The following is a 23,249-nucleotide window of genomic DNA, read 5'->3' as shown; positions in this document are numbered from 1 at the left end:
GGTCATCTTTTTCAGATAGGTGTATCCGAGCTCGGGTTCTTCAATTGGACCTTCGGCCAAGATTTAAGTTTCAGGCAGTTCACAAGTAACTTTTTCCAACACTTTTTCAGTTCCAAACCGGTTTGCGAACTCGATGTAGGATCTACAGAATTCAGCTACATATTCTGTCACACCCCCAAACAAGCATGGCGGAAACGTCAGGGAGTGGATATGTTTCATGTACAGTATCATAACAATTGAATATAAATGATCAAAGCAAACATAACCATCATAAATATAATTGATAAAGTTACATCATTTGTAAGTGTTACATGTTTCAAAAATCAATTACATTATAATGATAAAATGATTGTGTGACGCCTTAACGTCCTATCCTCAAAAGTTGGTGGTTACCTGTTTTATTGATTCCCTGAGAATACAAGTTGTTTGAGAAAGTGTCAACAATTAAGTTGGTGAGTTCATAAGAATTTGTATGAATAATTGTAAACCTTTCCGTGTAAAGTAATCGTGTTTGTTTCTAGAAAATCCGATATTTTCCATAAAAATGAGTTGTCGTCTTAAATGTTCCAAGACCGAAATGTACCAGTATTTTCCATACTTAAAATAGTAATATGTAGTTTTATTCGTGTGTAAAACCGTTTGAAGAAAAAAAAAATTCGTGTAAAATAAACGTATAGCCGTTTTCCCCAAGGGAGTTTTCATAACCGTTCTAAAGATGAAGTTGTCTGCCGTGACGTTCTGCAATCATCGAAATGTTTATGACATTTGTCACCCATAACCTGTCGGTCTTAATGTAGCTAACAGATAGCGTGTGGGATCATCAGTCATGTATAGATCTATACACAAGTATCACGCTCTCTTACAAGAGACTCTGGTTATAAAACAGGACTTTCGTCTATACCTTGGTAAGTACAATGAAGACAATGTCTCACAAATTTATTCAACGAGTTTACGTGTTTTTGTAATGAGAACATTTGTATATGTTATTATCCTTCTTTCCAGGATAATAAAATGGTGTAAAATAATTATATATGTATTTTTATATAATTGTACTCTTTGCTTAACGGATGATAAAGGTCGTCAAAGTTCATGAGTTTGGTAGTAAAGCCATTTCATGTATTTAGTACTCTTTCGCAAAAGGTAAGAAAATCTATTTAAACACTTGTGTTTTAACGTAATTTTTCTTGTTTTTACTTGTATTCTCCCCTTAAAAAATGGAAAAGGTCTTGAAATATATAGGGGTATGAACTCACCTCGAGTGTTTTCTTGGCTAGATAAAGAGGTAAAAACGATGATCTTTGAGTTAGAATATGTGAAGGTGTTCGGATCCTTTGAGTTATAAACACACAGTAATGTGTGTACATTAATTGAAATAACATGAAAGTGTTTAAACACTAGATTAAACATAAGGAATACTTACCGAGATTCCTAAAAATAAATTGAAGTTAGCTTCCCTGGAAATGGTTGATAGTGTTACTGGGTATTAATATATGAATTTTGAAGATGCTTCTTTGAGAGAATTATGGTGAAAGATGTTTAACTGAGAAGTGTTTTGAAGATGTCGTAAATCATGGTTATATAGGTGAATAAGAGGGTAAGGTGAAGTGATGTTTGCCTTGGTTTGTGTAATTATCTTCTTGGGAAAATAATCCACCAATCAAGTGGCATAAATTTCTAGATATTAGGATATTTTGGCCAAGCACCAACCGAAATCACATGTGATTTCGGTCTTAGCTCAAACTGAGATCACCTTTGGTGATTTGGGTCATGGCTTAACCGAAAGCACATGTGATTTCGGTCTGAGTGCCAACCAAAATCCCAAGGGTTTTGGACTTTAATTTTTTGACTTTTGTTGACTTGAAATGTCTTGTTTGTCTTATGTTGACTTGTGTTTAACTTGTTGACTTTGAAAGGTTCAATACGAACATGGGTTTTTCAAAGTATATATTTTCTTACACAAATGATCCCTTTTGGTGATAAATGATTTATTGCAACAAGTTTAAGATATGGTTTTACTTATACATAATACACTTTTAGACTTTGCTCGACTCCAAATTTGCCAGTTGTTACATCATCCCCTCGTTTGAGGGAATTTCGTCCCGAAATTACCATTTTAAGTGGGATTTTAAGGGTTGGGGATAAGATGTGGGTATTTTTGTTGCATCTGGTCTTCTCGCTCCCAAGTAAATTCCAGTCCCCTCTTAGCATTCCACCAGACCTTCACTATGGGTATATGGCTTTGCTTCATCCTTTTGACCTCCCTTTCCAAGATTTCCACAGGTTTCTCTACAAAGTGTAGACTCCCGTTTACCTTGATTTTACTGAGTGGGATTATAAGAGTCTCGTCGGATAGACACTTTTTCAGATTTGACACTTGGAATGTGAGGTGTATGTTACTAAGTTCCTGTGGTAGTCAAAGTTTATAAGCCACCAGGCCGATTCTAGCAAGGATTTCGAAAGGTCCGATGTACCTTGGATTTAGTTTTCCACATTTTCCAAAATGCATAATACCCTTCCAGGGTGAGACCTATAACAGAACGTGGTTACCAACTTAGAATTTCAAGGGTATGCGTCGCTTGTCTGCATAGTTCTTTTGCCGATTCCTAGATGATTTTAGTCATTCTCAAATTTGGACGATCTTCTTTGTTGTCTCTCTTATGATCTTAGGGCCGGTGAGAGTGTTGTTGGGAACTTTCCCATTTGCTAGCTGTGTGTCACCCACCTCAGCCCAGACAGAGGTGATATGTACTTGCATCCATAAAGAGCTTTGTATGTCGCGAATTTGATGCTAGTGTGATAGCTGTTATTGTATGAGAATTCGATGAGTGGTAAATGCGTATCCCAAGCTTTACCAAAGTATAGCACACAATCTCTCAACATGTCTTCCAGCGTCTGAATGGTTCTTCCGCATCAGTCTGGGGATGGTACGTTGTACTCATGTCAAGTTAGGTTCCCAATGACTTTTGTAGCGACTGCAAGAACCGCCAGGTGAATCTGCTATCTCTATCAGAGATGATGGATATTGCGACACCGTCTTGTCTGTCTATTTAATTGGCAGGAAGTGCGCGGATTTGGTCAACTTGTCAACGATCACCTAGATGGTGTCGAGTCCACCTGTTGTCTTGGGTAACTTGGTTATGAAGTCCATGCACTACTAGAAAAACAACCTTTTACGACGCGCAATGTTTCTCGTAAAATGCTCAGACGACGCGCAAATCCATGTCAAGTAAGGCCATGTCATAACGAGAGACGACACACTTTTGTGCATCGTCTATTTACGATGCACATTTACGACGTGCATTTACGACACGCATTTATGACGCGCAGTTACGACACGCAATGCGTATCAAGGAAGGCCCTGTCCTAAAGAAAGACGACATGAATTTGCGTGTTGTAATCTTACGACGCGCATTGCGTATCATTAAAGCCCCTTTCATAAAGGAAGATGACACACATTTGCGTGTCATAAATTTCAACAACCATTTACGATATGCATATGCGACTTGCCTTTACGATATTGATTTACGCATAATACAAAAATATATAAACAAATATATACCAAAGCAATCAATTTCATCAAATAACATCACATTCAAAAATTGTAATACATTGGCATTAAGGGGATCTAATTGTACATTGTTATTAATAGGTTTTCACTAACTATGTAACTTAAAAATCATCCATGTCATTGGTTTGCCACCTGGTGTACTGGGTTGCTGTCCACCGGGAATGGATGACAAGTAATGACTTGGGCATTAGCTGAAACAAAAATAGCTTTTGTTAATCACACTATAAAGTTTAGCTACAAAAAAAAAGTTAAAGTATGATATAATGTCACAAAGATACTTTTTTTTTCATAAGTAGCATGATGTGACATGAACAAATGAAAATCCTACATTCATGGATTTCAAAATATATAATTGTTTTCAGTTGCAAGAACCTTTCCCTAGCTGCTCTAAAGGTGTGATGCACTTCAGTAGGATCAAAAGCATACACCACCTGACAATGACAATGAGGACCTAATTTCCTGAAGAGTAACATGTACAAATCATGAAAATGAAAATAAATATAAATATAAAAGATCAAAAAAGAAAAACTAGTTATCCTGAAAGACCATATGTGCAATATTTTTTTTCTCAATATTCTTGATAATACATATATTCCAAACGGCTATATAAGGATTTGAATAATTTTGAGAAACAAATTAACTATGAATGTACCTGAAGTTTTTTAACAATAACTGACATTACTTCTTCAGATGCTTTCTTACATTCCTGGAATGAGGAGTCCCCATATGCTTGGTGAAAGTTCAACATACAAAGCAAAAAGATAAGTGAATTGCATGGGTTCATAAGTATCTGATCTGACAAAACCCAAAAGAAAGAAAAGTTGATAAAAGAACAAAGAGGCCAACATCATCTCTGGAAATCCTTAAATCCTTGTCAAAGTATGTGGTTAAAAGCCAGGATTTTGTTCTTTCACCTAGGATTTTAATCTTAAGAGGAGCTTGACCTGAAATGGCACCTGCTAAACTTGCCACAACCTCTTGTAAAGGGTTCAGAGACTGCAATACAGCTGACAAATTTATATTTTATCCAAAAATCTCAACACTTTTCAGAAGTCTTACATTTGACTTTCTTTTTGGAGGCTGAAAACTCCCTTCCTTAAATTATACCTGAAAAGATCATGAAATATTTATTATAGATTTAACTTAATTTTCAACAAAGGGTAAATAGGTCATTTTCATGATATTGCTATAAATTAGTAGATTTTCAAAGTAGAATGTTGAAATAGGAAGAATTAGAAGTCAAAGTAGGGTGCTAACCTATAATAAACAAACGAATGGAAGTCTGCACATTTGTATTGTAAAAAAAAATAAAAATAAAAAGGTACATGGATTCTTGAGGGACTTCTGACTTCAGTGTTTGCAGATGCATTGGAGGTGAAAGTAGCAAAAGGGGTGGAGAATGTGATGGAATTATCAATGGAAAGGGTGGTGGCAGAGATTTGTTGACAATTCTTGTCAACCTTCAACAATGGAGTTGTGCCCACAGCCAGAAGTGGTAATAGCTCAGAAAATGCAGTGTACCTGTTAATTGTTATGTTACCACACAAACAAAATATGTTTCAGAACACAACAAGGGCAGAATGGGAAAATTTAGAAATTATGAGGAAAATGGTTGGAGAAAGAAGTAAACATGATTGCTAAAATAAATGATTAATAACTAAGTGAAGCAAGCGAAGTAAGAAGAAATAGGTAAATGGGGAAGGAACTTGAAATTACCTTTAGAATGCTTACAAGGAGAGAATTCTAAAGGCTTAAAGTAGTATAAAGAAAGGGTGGGGCTATAGAACAATTACAGTTTCCTTTTAGTTCGCTTAGGTTATTTATAATTATAATGGAATGACTTGATGGATGTGGGGTAGATTTAAAATAATTATCAACAAAGGGTAAATAGGGCATTTAACTTAACCTTTAAAGACTCAAGATTCTAGTAACTCAAGATAGAGTCAGGAGAAAGATACAGCTAACGCACAGGTTCAACCTTGACTCTCTAATTGAACAATTTTACTCCTCTAAGTGGCTAAGGATAACAACATCAAGGTGTTGGCAAAAACATGTCCGATTAATCAAGACTAAGTGGAGAAATCTAGATTTCTAAATCTGGAATACAGGTAATATGGAGCCTTCATTGTAAGTCTTGAATAGCATAGTGATATGTATATACACTTGATACCTGTAGAGAGAAATTTTTTACCTCTGACATGAAATGGGTTCAATTAGATTATAAATATAACCCAAATTTTGATACAACATTAAGAGATAAAAGAAGAGAGAAAATATCTAAGGGATACAATTTCAAGATGAGATGAGAGGGCGTACAAGAAGGTTCATGGACTGATCAGCATCGAATGAGGTGGTGTTGATAGTGTCAAGAGTGGTGAATCTTGATGTGGTCCTGGTGGGAACAGAAGTCTGAGAAGCTCGATAGCAGATCCCGAGTTCTCTTTACCTTATCATCATCTACCGCCATTTTTCTCTTTCTCTCTAGTCCCTCTTAACTCTTAACTCTGTTTGTTCTCCTAAACCATACTCAATTAGATATCTTCTCTGTAGTGTAAAGTGTAAACCCTCCTTCAAACCCTATTTACTAAGTTTATAACTTCCTCCGTTATCTGCGAGTACCAAAATGTAAACATAAATACTAACAAAGTAAACAACAAATCACACAAAAACAAGAATAACTCAAATCAACTGCTTAATTCTTAACAACAATGTTATTTGGAGAAGATGAAGATCTTTTCAGGTAGTATAATACCGGGCGGTGGGCAACCGGGCCACAATGCATAGCACACGTCTATAGGTCCCAAAACATACCTTTGACGAATAGCGGTCGGTGGAGTAAGTCGATGATTGTTGTTGAGAGGTGTCGAGATAAAGATAAGGTAGGGCTTGTAAACCAAAACATACCTTAATCGTACTTTGGGCTTGTAAAGTTGAGCAGTCATTGCAGTCTTCGGTGAGGTAACCAGATCCCAAGGTCACTGGTGGAAAGAGATGAGTCGAGGTCGCCAGTGTAAAGAGATGACCTGAGGACACCGACAGGAGGTGAGGGAGTGAATATTATAGAGAGCACTCCTTGAAAAAGCCCTAGATAATGGTCCCAACAATGGCGGGGTTTTCAACTTTTCTATTTTTTTGGTAATTCCTTTTACCACTGCTACTAAAGATGAGGATGTTAGAAGAAGATGTGCGTTTCATTAAAAAAAAAATAAGCAACATGATTTCACGATACACTTTTTAAGATAGGTGCCCTCCGGCTTTTTTTTACACTAATTTTACGGCATGCAAAAATGCGCGTCCTAAATCCTTCATATTTTGGAAGAACTGGAATTATTTTTAGGGCACACAGTTTTGCATATCATAAAACATTACGTGTCATGGTTTACGCGTCATTAAAGGGTATTTTTCTAGTAGTGATGGTTATCCGCTCCCACTTCTACTCGGGTATTTTTGGTTGTTGTAGCAAACTCGAGGGCTTTTGGTATTCTACCTTGACCTTGGTGCAAGTCAGGCACTTGTACACATAGGTAGCAATTTCTACCTTCATGTTTGGCCACCAATAAAATTTCTTAAGGTCTAGGTACATCTTGTCTGAACCGGGATGAACAGATTATTTGGTCTTGTGAGCCTCATTCATAACAACGTCTCTATACCCACCGAACTTCGGTGTCCAGATCCGATTTCTGAGATAACGAGCTCTGTTACCCTTGACTTCCATATTTTTATCCATTCCTCTCAAGGATTCACCAGTCACATTTTTAGGTTTCATGGCTTCTAGATGAGTCTCTTTGATCTGCGTGGATAGGTGTGAATGGATGGTCATGGTTAATGATTTTACTTGGCGGCCCGAGTATTATTTTCGAATGAGGGCGTCTACTACTATGTTGGCCTTGCCTGGATGATAATGAATCTCGCATTCGTAGTCATTTAGTAGCACTACTCGTCGTCTTTTCCTCATGTTTAGATCCTTTTGGTTGAAAATGTGATGTAGACTCTTATGGTCTGTGAAAATTGTGCACTTTGTACCATAAAGATAGTGTCTACAGATTTTCAAAGCAAACACCACTACTCCTTATTAAAGGTCATGCATGGTGTAGTTCACTTCGTGAGTATTAAGTTTTCTTGAGGCATAGGCAATGACATTTCCTCATTGCATGAGCACACACCCAAGACCCTGCTTTTACGCGTCATAGTAGACCACAAAGTCTTTCGTCCCTTCTGGGAGAGAGAAGATCCAGGCGTTGCATAGGGCTTGCTTTAGTGCATGGAAGGCAGCCTCTTACTTACCTTCCGAGTTGAAGGTTACTCCTTTCTGAGTCAAGGTAGTGAGTAGCTTAGCGATTTTGAAGAAATTATAAATGAACCTCTTGTATTATCCAGCAAGACCTAAAAATTGACAGATCTTCGTCGGTGTTCGTGGTGCTTTCTAGTTCTCAATTGCCTTGATTTTGGAGCGGTCCACATTGTATCCCCTCTTTGCCGATCACATGACCTAAGAAGTCCACTTCTCGGATCCAAAATTCGCATTTGGAAAATTTTGCATATAGATTTTCCGTCCTCAACATCTCCATGATTTGTCGTAGGTGTTGATTATCCTTTACCTTACTTCGTGAATAGACCAACATGCTGCCGATGAAGACTATCACAAATTTATCTAAGTAAGGCATAAATACACAATTCATCAGGTTACTGAACACTGCATTTGTCAATCCGAAAGGCATCACCACGAACTCGTAATGACCGTAACGTTTTTTTGGAAACATCTTCCTCCTGGACTCGCAGTTGGTGGTAACCCGACCTCAAATCGATTTTTGAGAAGTAGAATGCTCCCTGAAGTTGGTCGAATAGGTCATCGATTCAGGGTAGGAGATATCAATTTTTTATGGTGAGTTTTTTCAACTCTCGATAGTCAATGCACATGCGAAAATATCCGTCTTTCTTCTTAACGAACAGGACTTGTGCTCCCCATGGTGAGAAGCTTGGTTTGATGAATCCTTTGCTCGGCAGTTCGTTTAGTTGACATGACAATTCTTGCATTTCAGCAGGGGCAATTCGATATGGGTACTTGGCTATGGGGGTGGCACCACGAATTAAGTCAATTATGAACTCAACTTGTCGTACCAGAGGTAATCCCGAAAGGTGTTCTGGGAATACATCGGGAAATTTACAGACTTCTTGAATATCCTTGATATACTTTACCTCGTTCTTCTTTTCAACAGCGTGTGCTAGGAATGTGTGGTAGTTCTTGCACAGGTAGGTCTGATCCTTGATGCAAGAGATGATTTTTAGACTTGTGCTAGGGTTGTCACCGAAGATGACGAGGGTTTTTTTATTTGGTAAGTTGATTCGGACGACTTTTTCATAACATAAGATATCAATGTGATGAGGAGTTAACCAATGCATACCGATGATAACGTCAAAACTCCACATTGTAATCGACATTAAATTCATTTGAAAGGAATGATTGTTTAGAGTTAGAGTGCACCCTATATACACGTCTTTAGTGCTTTCAGTTTTACCATTTTCCATTTCTACTGTAAATAATCCGTTGAGTGATTGTGGTTTTGGGTTGAGTGTGTGTTTAAATTCGTGGCTCACGAAACATCTCTCCACACCACTATCAAAGAGTATGCATGCATATGAGTTATTAAGAAGGAACGTAACGGCAACCACTGTGGGGTCCTTCAAGGTTTCCTTGTGCCTTAATGTCAGAATCCTTCCTATACCCCCAGCATTCCTGCTATTGGATTTTAGGCATTACCTCCTGAAATTCCCAGTGTCCCCTTACCCATAGCATGTTCGGCTTGCTCCGGTATTTGTCGTTGGGACGGCCTGTTGGGTTGGCTCCTTACAAAAATGGATAGTGTTACCTTTCTTGTTGTAATTTGTGCAATGCATTTCCTGACAAGCTCTAACATGGTGGAAGTTGCACTTGTTACATTTGGGTAAAGTTCCAGCATATTGTTTTGTTAGTTCTGGGGCGGCCACGACAGTGACAGTGTGGGCTGCCACTATTTGTTGTCTCTTGGCAGGCTCTTGTGTTGATTTTACCTTCCTCTAGTTCCAGGGTCTTCTTTTGTTGTCACTCCCTTTTGCTTGTTCGGGAATGGCCGTCATAAAGCCCTAGCGGACTCCATGATCCACAAGCGTTCGTGCCAAGCGTTTGACACTATCAAAGGTGGAGGGGTTTGAAGATACCACGTTTCCTTGAATCTGGGGAGATAGTCCCCAGATGTAACGCTCCACCTTTTTGCTTTCCGGGGTGACCATCCCGGGATAAAGTACCGCCAAGTCACTAAATCTGGTCGTATATGTTGTTATATCGGAACCCTCCATTGTGAGGTTCCAGAGTTCTTGCTCCAGCTTTTGGACTTCGCCCCTTGGGCAATACTCTACTACTATCAATGTAATTTAGGTCCTCCCAGCTCAAAGCGTTGGCCACAGGGAGTGTTAATGATTTGACCTGGCCGTTCCACCAGGAGAGGGCCCTGTCGGTGAATGTGCATGCTGCGAATTTGACCTTACTCTCTTTCAGACAAGCACTTATTTTAAACACTAACTCATTTTTCTTAAACCACCTTGTCAAGGAGATGACGCCTCCGTCGCCATATAATGTTTTGGGTTTGAAGTTCAAGAAGTCCTTATACGAGCGTCCTCTTGATCGACCATGGTTGTCGCCTTGGTTAGAACTATTAGTACCAAATCCAGCCCTATTGGTACCGTTTGAGCTAATTTGTGCTATGGCAGCAGTTATAGTGATTGTTACCATATCTTGAAAGACTACATTATCCATCGATGGGGGTGGTGCCGGTGGTGGTGGTGGTGTCGCTGGTGTGCTGTTGTAACACATGTTAGATTTGCGTGGTGGCATTTTTCTGCCATAAAGTTTAAAGATGAAACAATGATGAGTTTTCAATAGTGGTTACAAGTCGGGTGTTATCGGATTAGATTATTTTAGTTCTATGCGTTTTATGTTCCGATTTTAGTGTATTTTGTAAGCGATTCATGATGGAAATCTACCATAGTTAATTAAACGATTACAGTCAATTTATGAATTTAATAGTGACACTCCAATAAAATTAACTGCATTCCAGTTTCATTGATATATTTTAGTACATAGTATTGGGAAAATTTGACCATTTAAGCATACCTACAATACATCAATGTAAGGGATACATTTTGACAGCATATCGACCACCTTGAATACTGTAATCACTTATTCGTAGAGTCAAACCTACATATAGGAAAGAGTAGCATTGACGCTTACTCGAAAACACCTAGTATATAAAAAAATGAGTAGTATAGGAACTACTCATGGTGCATGGTATCTTGCGATCCCTGGAATGAAGTCATGAAGGTCGGCATCTCTTTCACTTAGTACTCAGCCTCAATCACACGCATCTCCATTATGGTCTGACAATCCCGATATTTTCTCATCTCAGCTCGAGTCGCAGTAACTTCCTTCTAAAGGGCCTCGATGGGATCTCGTGTTCGATCATGATCTTCGTCCAGATGACAAAGACGAACTGGAGTAACTTCGATGGTAGCACCAACCTCCATGATCTGGTTGGCAGATGCCCTTTCTTGTTCGCCATGGCGGGCGATGCGACGGACCATGACAGGGAGAGTCATGTCTACTTAACCCCCTCTATTGAGGTTGTAGAAACCTCGTCCCATACCATAGGGTGGGAGTTGGCCCTACTCTTTGCTCCATCTCTTCAAATCTACTGCCCATCGGGGTGCCAGGCCCTGGAAGTTCCATCTGGGATTTTGGGCGACATGTGGTGGATTGTAAATTTCAGTTTCTGAGTTGGTGTCTTCCTCGACTTCTTCTCCGTCCTCTTCTTCTGAATTCTCTTCAGGATCCTCCTCTGGATCTACCTCTATCCAGCCGCCGTTTCCCTGGATAGGGAAGTAGGGATCTCCGGGTAGGTGGAATCCTGCCATAGAGTCTATTCGAGAATAGAGATAAGAGGTACATAAAGAATCTAAGTTTGTGGTTTTATAGTATCATAAGATACTCCTATAGTACTTTAAATTTTGATATTCTTTGTGTGGTTTGTTTGTAAGCTTTAGACTCGTCGTTCACCACGACCATTCCTTGCCATACACTAGTAACATCCTAGATAAATATAGGTAGTGTTCAACTTATCTTAATACTTTTTGGTTTGTTACTGTTATGACACTTAACTAGTAAGTATGAATGTACATATACTTTTATAAAAGTATTTTAACATTTTAAAGTATACTTCTACGAAAATGTTACGTCGGAGAGTTTTAGTCCCATTGTATTTATATTTTGTGTATCTTATGTGGTTTGATATACTTAGTTCACTATAAACAATGCTCTGATACCAATCTGTCACGCCCCCAAACCAGCATGGTGGAAACATCCGGCGATGGATGACTTTCATGTACAGTATCATAACAATTGAATATAACTGATCAAAGAAAACACAGCCATCATAAATATAATTTATAAAGTTACATCATTCGTAAGTGTTACATGTTTCAAAAATCAATTACATTATAATGATAAAAAGAGTGTGTAACGCCTTAGCATCCCATCCTCAAAAGTTGGTAGTTACCTGTTTTAATGATTCCCTGAGAATACAAGTTGTTTGAAAAAGTGTCAACAATTAAGTTGGTGAGTTCATAAGAGTTTTCATAAATAAATGTAAGCCTTTCGGTGTAAAGTAATCGTGTTTGTTTCCAAAAAAATCCGATATTTTCGATAAAAATGAGTTGTAGTCTTAAATGTTCCAAGACAAAAATGTATCAGTGTTTTCCATACTTAAAATAGTAATATGTAGTTTTATTCATGTGTAAAACCATTTGAAGAAATGTGTTTTCGTGTAAAATAAACGTATAGTCGTTTCCCCATGTGATTTTTCATAGTCGTGCTAAAGATGAAGTTGCCTGCCGCGACATCCTTCAGGTGTCTAAATGTTTATGACATTTGTCACCCATAACCTGCGGGTCTAACTATAGCTAAAAGTTAGGGTGTGGGATCATCAATCACGTATAGATATATACACAAGTATAACTCTCTCTCCTAACATGAGACTCTAGTTATAAAACACGACTTTTGTATATACCTCGGTAGGTATGATGAAGACAATGTCTCACAAATTTATTCAACGAGTTTACGTGTTTTTGTAATGAAAACGTTTGTATATGTAATTATCCTTATTTCAAGGAAAATAAAATGGCATAAAATAATTATATATGTATTTTTATATAGCGTAAAATAATTATACATGTTTCAAAAATCAATTACATTATAATGATAAAAAGATTGTGTCACGCCTTAGCATCTCATCCTCAAAAGTTGGTGGTTACCTATTTTAATGATTCCCTGAGAATACAAGTTTTTTCAAAAAGTGTCAACAATTAAGTTGGTGAGTTCATAAGAGTTTGTATGAATAAATGTAAACCTTTCGGTGTAAAGTAATCGTGTTTGTTTCCCGAAAATCCAATATTTTCGATAAAAATGAGTTGTAGTCTTAAATGTTCCAAGACCGAAATGTACTAGTGTATTCCATACTTAAAATAGTAATATGTAGTTTTATTCATATGTAAAATCGTTTGAAAAAATGTGTTTTCATGTAAAATAAACGTATAGTCGTTTCCCCATGTGAGTTTTCATAACCGTGCTAAAGATGAAGTTGTCTGCCGCAACGTCCTTCAGGCATCTAAATGTTTATGACATTTCTCACCCATAACCTGCAGGTCTAACTGTAGCTAACAGTTAGGGTGTGAGATCATCAGTGCCGTATAGATATATACACAAGTATAGCTCTCTCCTAACATGAGACTCTGGTCATAAAACAAGACTTTTGTGTATACCTCGGTAGGTATGATGACGACAATGTCTCACAAATTTATTCAACGAATTTACGTGTTTTGGTAATGAAAACGTTTGTATATGTAATTATCCTTATTTCAAGGAAAATAAAATGGCGTAAAATAATTATATATATATATATATATATATATATATATATATATATATATATATATATATATATATATATATAATTATACTCTTTGCTCAACGGATTACAAAGGTGGTAAAAGTTCATGAGATTGGTTGTAAAGCCATTTCATGTATTTAGTACATTTTCGCAAAAGGTAAGAAAATGTATTTAAACACTTGTGTTTTAACATAAGTTTTCTTGTGTTTAATTGTATTCCCTATAAAACATGTAAAAAGTCTTGAAAAATGTAGGGGTATGAACTCACCTCGAGTGTTTTCTTGGTTAGATAACGAGGTAAAAACGATGATCTACGAGTTAGAATACGTGAAGGTGTTCGAATCCTATGAGTCATAAACACACAGTAATGTGTGTAAATTAATTGAAATAACATGAAAGTGTTTTAAACACTAGATTAAACATAAGGAATACTTACCTAGATTCCTTAGAATAAACTGAAGTAAGCTTCCCTGGAAATGGTTGATAGTGTTACTGGGGATTAATATATGAATGTTGAAGATGCTTCTTTGAGAGAAGTGTGGTGAAAGATATTTAACGGAGAAGTGTTTTGAAGATGTCCTAAATCGTGGCTATATAGGTGAATAAGAGGGTAAGGTGAAGTGATGTTTGCCTTGGTTTGTGTAATTATCTTCTTGGGAAAATAATCCACCAATCAAGTGGCTAAAATATCTAGATATTAGGAGATTTCGGCAAAGTATCAAACACAAACAAAAGTGATTTCGGCCAAGCACCAACCGAAATCACACGTGATTTCGGTCTTAGCTCAAACCGAGATCACCTTGGTGATTTCGGTCATGGCTTAACCAAAATCACACATGAGTTCGGTCCTACTGCGAACCAAAATCCCATGGGTTTTGGACTTTAATCTTTTGAATTTTGTTGACTTAAAATGTCTTGTTTGTCTTATGTTGACTTGTGTTTAATTTGTTTACTTTGAAAGGTTCAATACGAACATGGTTTTTCAAAGAATATATTTTCTTACACAAATGATGCCTTCTGGCTATAAATGATTTATTGAAACAAGGTTAAGTTGTGGTTTTACTTATACATAATACACTTTTAGACTTTGAACACTACCTCTATGGGGTCCGTTGTACCATTTACACGGATCACAAGAGCTTGAGACATATCATGGATCAGCCGAACCTGAACATGAGGCAGCGCAGGTGGCTAGACGTAGTCAAGGACTACGATTGCGAGATCCTTTACCATCCTGGTAAAGTGAATATAGTGGCGGACGCTTTGAGCCGCAAGTCAGCAGGGTCTTCCACCCCAGCGGTATGTATGAGGATAGCAGTGGATTCTCCGCTGGTGAGTTTGGTCAGAGATGTCCAGGTTGAGGGCATTCGCCCGGAAAATTGGAAGCTGGAGAGGATCAAGGGCGAGAACACCTAGTTTGTGCAGGATATTCGGGGAATATTAACCCGATGCGGTCGGGTTTGGGTTCCGATGACGGGTGGGGTTAGGCAGACGGTTATGGAGGAGGCTCATAAGTCTCATTTGTCTATTCACCCGAGGGCCACCAAGATGTATCGAGATTTGACTTTGAGCTATTGGTGGTCGTGCATGAAGCGGGAAATCGCTTGGTACGTTGAGAGGTGCTTGACCTGTAGGATGGTCAAGGCCGAGCATCAGAGGCCGCATGGAAAGCTGCAGCCCCTAGAGATTCCCATGTGGAAATGGGAACAGATCACGATGGCTTTTATTACCAAATTGCCGAAGACGGCAAAGGGGTTTGATGCTATATGGGTCATCGTGGATTGATTGACCAAGAGCGCCCATTTCTTGGCTATACGAGAGGGCTCATTGGCCGATAAATTGGCTGAATTGTACATTCGGGAGATCGTGTCTCGCCATGGGGTTCCTGTCTCCATTGTCTCTGATCGGGATGTCAGGTTTACCTCCCGCTTCTGGCAAAAGTTTCACGAGGAGCTGCGCATGCGGTTGCACTTCAGCACAACATTCCATCCGTAGACAGACGGCCAAAGCGAGCGGACTATTCAGACCCTCAAGGACATGTTGAGGGCATGTGTCATTGATTTCGGTGGGAGCTGGGACTCTCACCTACCGCTTGCGGAGTTCGCCTACAACAACAGCTATCATTCTAGCCTTGGCTCCCCGCCATTCGAGCTATTGTACGGGCGGAGATGTCGCACCCCGGTCTGTTGGGGTGAAGTTGGACACAGGGTGATGGGTAGTACGGAGGTAGTCTTGTGCTTTACGATGTTACCATCCGGGTCTCGCTTTAACTTGAAGACCCATTTGAGGCCAATTGCTTTCCTTCCCTTTGGTAGATTCACCAACTCCCATGTTCTATTCTTTTCGATGGAACTCAACTCTAATTTCATGGCTTTCACCCAGTCAGCATCTTTCTTTGCTTCTCCAAAAGTGGTTGGTTCTTTTTGATCGAATGTGAGTAACAACTCTTCTTATTCTATGTAGATGTATGACAATCGACGATATCTTTTTGGCGCACCACCACCCGTTGACTCTGAAGTAGTGGTGTTGGATTCAACTGAGCTTTGAGGTATATTAGGGTTCGATGAGGTTGTATGTGGACTGTTTCCTGGAGTAACATGGTATTGTTCACTTGGACTATCGTCATCAACGAACTTGGTTTGTTTATTTGGGCTAGATTGAATTCCGATTTGGGCCTGCTCACTTGGGCTCAAGTTTCCTGATGGTGTATCCCCATAGCTGAAGCCTATTGGCTCATAGGGTACGTCTCCATGTGCCTCCTCATATTGACCATCACCATATCCTTCAATTATTAGCCGACTACCCAGATTATTTTTAAATTTTTCTGAACTCTGCCATATCCACCCTTTATCTTCTTCAAAACATACATCCTTACTCACAATTATTTTACCAGTGTTGGGATCGAATAGCCTATAAGCTTTAGTTCCCAATTCTGTTCCGAGATAATCATAAGCTTTGCTTATATCTTCCAACTTTCTAAGATGACCTTTCACAATCTTCGTGTGAGCTATACAACCGAACACCCTCAAGTGTTCGATATTAGGTTTTCTTCCAGACCAGCACTCGTATGGTGTGATGTCGTTTAAGGCTTTCGTAGACACTCGGTTGAGTACGTATACCGCGTGTCCTGCTGCTTCTCCCCACAACTTTTCTGGGACATCTTTGAACTTCAAAATCGTCCTGATCATATCCACTAACGTTCTATTTCTCCTTTCTACAACCCCGTTTTGTTGCAGGGTGTAGGGTGCTGTGTTATGACGCTTGAGGCCGGTTTCATCGCAATAATTTTTGAATTCCTTTGACATAAATTCACCTCCTCTGTCAGTTCTGAAAATCTTCATTTTATCTCCTGTTTCATTTTCTACAAGAGTCTAAAATCTTTTGAAAGTCGTATATGTTTCATCTTTAGTGTTCAAAAGATAAATCCACATAACTCAAGTGTAATCGTCCACAAGAAGTAGAAAATACTGTTTACCTGATGGTGTATCAGGCTTTATTGGTCCACACAAGTCACCATGGACCAACTTGAGTCTCTTTGTTGCTCTGAAATTTTTCTGAGTTGGTTGTGGATTTCTCACTTGCTTCCCGATCAAACAACCCTCACAAGGATTCAATGGAACTCGTTGAAAACAAAATTTTTAGGTTATTTTTTTCAAATAAACATTAAATTGTGATTAGATTACTTAAATTCCGTTAAAATTAACATCACATTTTAAAAAAAATAAAAAATGATCTTGTTATATACCTCGTTCATTATATGATAATTTTTGTGGATATCTCATACAAATAATTGAAATTCAATCACTTTTGTAGAACGGAATAATAATAATAATAATAATAATAATAATAATAATAATAATAATAATAATAATAATTAAAATTAGATATTACATTTACGCGAGATGAAAACACTAATAACTAATGTTTAATGTTACTTTGATGTATTATATTATAATCTAATCCAAATAACGACGTAGAGAAGGTTACATTGTACTTCATCGTTGAAGTTGGTTTCCGATTATCGAAAAGATAGATCCAGTTTTGGAATCTTTATTGTCTTAGTTTTATCTTATATTCATTGGTCTTTCTATTTTTAATGTCAACCATGAGAGGATGCGTTCCAGCGTTTCAGACTTTCAGGTGCTTTAACAACTACCAATATATGTCAGAAATGCATGTTTTTATTTTAATTTGATCTTTTAATTTATAGGTTTTATATTATGTGTAAAATCTGAATTATAGAATTTTATTAGGCATGATAATATTATAGAAGGTATATTATGGTTTTTTTTTAATAAAAATAAGTTAGCGTATATATTAACTATTATTTGGTTATTGTCTTTTTGATAAACTATTTAGAAATAGTGTTAAAAAGTTTACGAAGCTTTTTCAAAAATATTCAAAATATCTATTTAATTATATGTAATACAAGCTTTTTATTATATATTTAAACATTTTATATTATTTTACATTTTGCAATATAGTTTATTAGACATTTTTTTATCAAATATTATCAATTCATAAGTTAATTTATCAACTATCAGTTAATCTTTTTTTAAATAAAAAATATATTAAACTACACTTAAATTATTTTATATATATTCATGTAAGACTTGAACCCTCAATATTAAGAAATAAAAATAATACCGAATACCACTTGGCTAAAAGGCCTTTGATAACTACCAATTATCTTGAAAAAAACCAAAATACAACATCGAGATTGCATTAAAGTTTGTTCTGGTATTGAATTCTTCATATATGGATAGATAGCTTTCAAAGCCCTTTAAATTATTTGCAAACTTCTTACGTTTTAAAATTTCACTAAACACTTGCAATGGCATTATATATATATATATATATATATATATATATATATATATATATATATATATATATATATATATATATATATATATATATATATATATATAGTGTCTTCTACTTTTTATCTCTATAAATATTTTTACTCATTAAAATTATGACATATGTCATCATTCTATATTACTTAACTATCTCATTAAGAGTATATTAGGAATATATCAAATAAAATTAAACTCAATTGTAGAATAATAAAATGTATCATAATGTTAGTGAATATGATATTTATAGGCATAAGAGATAGGAGACAATTTAACTTTTCACACACACACACACACACACACACACACACATATATATATATATATATATATATATATATATATATATATATATATATATATATATATATATATATATATATATGAGATCGTTCAATTGAAAACATTTCTTATTGCGTCAATATTTGAGAACAAAAATTCTTCTTTAATTTACAAGGTGACACTTTTGTAATTAAATCAAAGCTATAAAATAATATTCACATAAATCAAAAAATAGTTTAAAACAATTAAAAAACTCACTAACCTACACCGCTCTGTTAGGTCACATTTTGTTGGTTTGAGCTAGGCATCACTCTGTATAGGTCTTGATAGGGTTTGGTCATGTAATGGGTGTACGGTTGTGTATTTGTGGCCGTATGGGTGTTCATGGTCGTGAACGTGTGTATGGCCATGAACATGTGCGGCCATGAACGTGTTTGCAGTTGGTTGTTCCTTTAAATAGTTGTCAGACATGTCAGATGAACAATAGTCGTGTGTGTATCCAAGTGTACCTAACGTTTACTGCCATTAATAGACGTGTGCATTGTTGGATCATTCTTTGCTTCTATTCCTTCTTATTCTTAATCGATTATTGCTTGAGTGTGTGTTTGATCACTAGTTGGATCCGGATTTGTGGACTTACAATGGGTATCAGAGCCAATCTGGTGTCAAACTCGTTCAAGTGGTGTTTACGGTTGGAGATCTTCTTCTTTTTCGTGTTTGTTAAAGTGTTGTTGGGTTTTCTACATTAGATCGTGAAGTTCAAGGCTAAAGGAATCGAAATCAGCTCAAAATCATATGTTTTCATCGTAATCTGGGTGTTTACGGTTCACTTGTTGAATTGTTTATGGCCGTGAACTCTGTGTACGGCCGTGAACCACTCATCTTCATTGACCGTTAACCTCTCATTGGACCGTGAACCGTTAGTTGACCGTGAACCATTTGTTGACCGTGAACCGTTCATTAAGTGTGAATCATTTCTTGTGTACAGTCGTGAACCCTATACGGTCGTGAACCTCTCTTGGTTATAAAACCTCATCGTTTTCGGTTGCCTTTTCCTTACAAACTTTTATTTTCAGTCAATTAAGAAAATCACAAAAAAAATAAAAAATGTTAAAATAAAAATAAAAATATGGAATCACATAGTTTAATAGTTCATCGGGAATTGGACTCGATTATGGGAACTACCACTAGGATCCCACGTCTTTTGTCGGCAGAAGGATTCCCAGAATGGAAATACCGAATGGAAAAGTACATCAAGATGAAGGACTTCAAGATTTGGCGCAGTATTCTGAAAGGTCATGTTAGAATCACTACTACTCTGGAGAATGGAACCATTGTTGACAAAGACTTGGCAAACTACATTGATGAAGACTTCGAGAAAAGCTAGGAACAAGAGAAGGCTCTGGCTACACTTATAATGGAATTATCTCCGAGGATTGCTCAAGGTTTCCATGAATATGACTCAGCAAAAGCTTTGTGGGAAGCTTTAGTCGAAGTGTATGAAGGAAATGAGGATATGAAGCAAAGCCATCAGGACATGTTGCAACCGAAGTACAATATGTTCAATCACATTCTTGGAGAAACTTTGGAATCTCAACTACAGCGTTTTATCACACTCACTACTGAGATGAGTTCAACCGGTATCTCAGTCCCCAGATCAGAAATCAACAAGAAACTGCTTAACCCTCTCCCAAAATCAAGGGACATGAATGTCTCAGTCATTAAGAAGACAAAAGATCTCAACAGACTCAGTCTTGTGGAAACGATGGCAATTATCAAAACATGTGATCTTGATGACAAACAAAGAGAAATCAACCATGTAAATTCTTATTCTACTGCAAACCTTGGTATCTCCTCTAACAATGCTTTTTCATCTTTTACCGCACCTGCTCCACAAAATCAAGCCTTTGTTGTTCCACAAACACCATCCCAAGTTGTTCCTCCATCAGTGACTTATCCATATGCAACCTCCTCCTCAAAAGCCCATGCTACTACCTTTGCTCCCAAGGAAGCAGAAGAGAACTTGGCTCTAGCTTCTAGGTTGGTAAATTGTTACAATGCCTTTGTGGCAGGTGAATTGCCACCATATATTTCTTTCGCTGATTTATAACAAATTCACCCAGAAGATGTGGAGGATATGGACATCACTTGGCAGATCGCGATTGCTGTTTTTAGGGCCAAACAATTTGCAAAGAAAACAGGGAAGAATAACTAAGGAATGAATGCTGAGAAGAAAGTAGGGTTCAACAAAGGAAAGTTGTGATGCTTTAAATGTCATGAGCCTGATCACTTTGCTCGTGCTTGTCCTAAACCTGATCGAAGAGTGGATAATGAAAGGACGATGGTGCCGGTGGCAAACAACAAGGGAGTTGCTACCAACAATGAAAATGTGAATCTAGTTATGGTAGCTCAGTCATTTAACTGGGAGGATCAAATTCAAGCTCTAAACATTTATGGTCCTGAAAATGCTCCCTTGGCCCAGATTAGTGACATCCCTGAAGAGAAAGTTGAAGAGGATCCAGAAGTAGAGATGATGGAATTACAGTTTGCTTTCATGGTTTCTACTACCTCTGAAGCTGAAAAGAAAGAGGTCAGTCAAAATTTCTGTTATCAAACTTGTATTGATACTATTAAATTTTTGCGTGAACAGATAGAATTACTGTGTAGAGAGAACGAGGACCTGAAATATGAGGGGTATAACCTTAGGAAAGGCCAAAAACCATTAAAAGAACATTTAGAGGCTAATACTAAGGACTTTAGGAAATTACAGGAAGAGTACAGTAACAAGTGTGAGAACTACAATTTTATTAAGAAACTACTTGCCACTGTGACCGAGGAACTTGACACATTGAAAGTTTGATTTGAAAATGATGATTTTAATTTTAAAAAATATGATGTGTCAAGTGAGAAAGTTGTAACCATGATAGAGAAAAAACTGAAATGGCAACAAAAAAAACAAGTAGGTATAGGGTATGAGCGTGTCCCTCCTCCATTTAATCACAATTACACTGCTATCCCTATGACCCAGGAAGAGATGGACAGAGAGGAATTTCTTGTCTATGGAAAACATGTTGTACATGTGATGAAGAGTAGTGTTAGGGAAAAGGATACCAACGTTTCTACTGCCTATGCAGATCCATTATTAAGTCATGGCAAGCATGCAGCAGAGGAGAGTGTGTCTGATAATAATAGTGTACCTGATGTTTCTATTTCAAACAATGCTACTTTTGTTTCTAAAACTGATGTTTTGATTTGTGATGACTCTATGTCAAATTCTGTTGATCCATTTGTTTTTGTTAAATGTGGTGATGTATTTTCTAAATTTGATGTTTCTGTCACAAGCACATCCACTCCACCCACAACTGTCACACCACTTGTGTCTTGCACTTGCACGTGTGGAAAGAGTAAGGGAGTAAATAAGAATAATAGAACAGAGAAGAGCGGTACCAGTTCTTATGCTACAAAGCAAACATGTTTTAACTGTGGAACTGTCGGACACATCGCATGCAATTGTCCAAATCGGACATGTGTTCCTTTTCATGCACATGGAAGAGAGAGCGAGTCGCGAGGAAGATCTCTCGTGAGAAATTTCTCGAGACCTCGTTCTCGTAATGATGATTACAATGTAACTAATGACAGAAAATGGGCTGAGCTTAAAAAGGATAAATAGGTTTTTCATGAAAATACAACATGTACTTTTACGAAGTCAAACATGGCTAAGCCAAGGTTGGGTTCGTCAAAGTCCTCGTGCCAGTCTTCGGCTAATATTAGACGGAAACCCAAACGGTCAAAACAAAAGAAAACTGTTTCCAAATCACATGTCAATGTGTCAAAACCTAAATATCAATGGGTGCCCAAGAACTTAAATATCTAGAAATATCATTCTTCTGCTTGTGCATCTGGAGATAAATCAAAATCAAAAATTGAAAAAGAAGTTTTTGTTGTTAAAAAGGGAAAACCCAGTGTTTCTATGACCTGGGTTCCAAAATCTAACTAATCTCATGCATCGTACAAGAACAGCTACGAAGGAATGTCGTCAGACCTTGGTATGTCGACAGTGGTTCTTCCATGCACATGACAGGAGACATATCCCCACCGCATGACATTCAGAACTTCAATGGGGGTTATGTTCCCTTCGCGGGAGGAGAAGGCGGGAAGATCACGCAAAGAGGAACTATTACAAATGGAGTGCTGAGTTTTGAGAATGTCAACTACACTCCTGAGTTAAAGCATAGCTTACTAAGTGTCTCCCAAATCTGCGACAAAGGCTATTCAACACACTTCACAGAAAAAGAGAGTCGGATATTGAAGCCTGGTATTATAATCCCTAAAGATTGGATCTTGATGAAGTCAAGGAGGGATGGAAATGCTTACATCATATACATGAATCATGATATCCTGGGGAAAATCACGCATCTCTTTTCTAAAGTCTCCGAACACAATGCCATGCTTTGGCATCATCGTCTCGGCCATGCTAACGCCAAGAACCTCAATCGTCTTGCCAAAAACGAGATCGTCCGTGGCCTTCCTATCAAAGAACTTCTTAGATTGATAGAGGAACTCGGC

General features: G+C 37.4%; 1 pseudogene; it reads right to left on the bottom strand.

Annotated features, from left to right (window-relative positions):
• Positions 1-4,348: 4,348 nt before the first annotated feature.
• LOC128126913 (plastid lipid-associated protein 3, chloroplastic-like) lies at positions 4,349-10,436 on the bottom strand (annotated as a pseudogene).
• Between the last annotated feature and the right edge of the window lie 12,813 nt (positions 10,437-23,249).

Source organism: Lactuca sativa, chromosome 6 (genome assembly GCF_002870075.4).
Source record: "Lactuca sativa cultivar Salinas chromosome 6, Lsat_Salinas_v11, whole genome shotgun sequence".
NCBI classification, from domain to species: Eukaryota; Viridiplantae; Streptophyta; class Magnoliopsida; order Asterales; family Asteraceae; genus Lactuca; species Lactuca sativa.
This window is presented reverse-complemented; position numbering and strand designations above follow the sequence as displayed.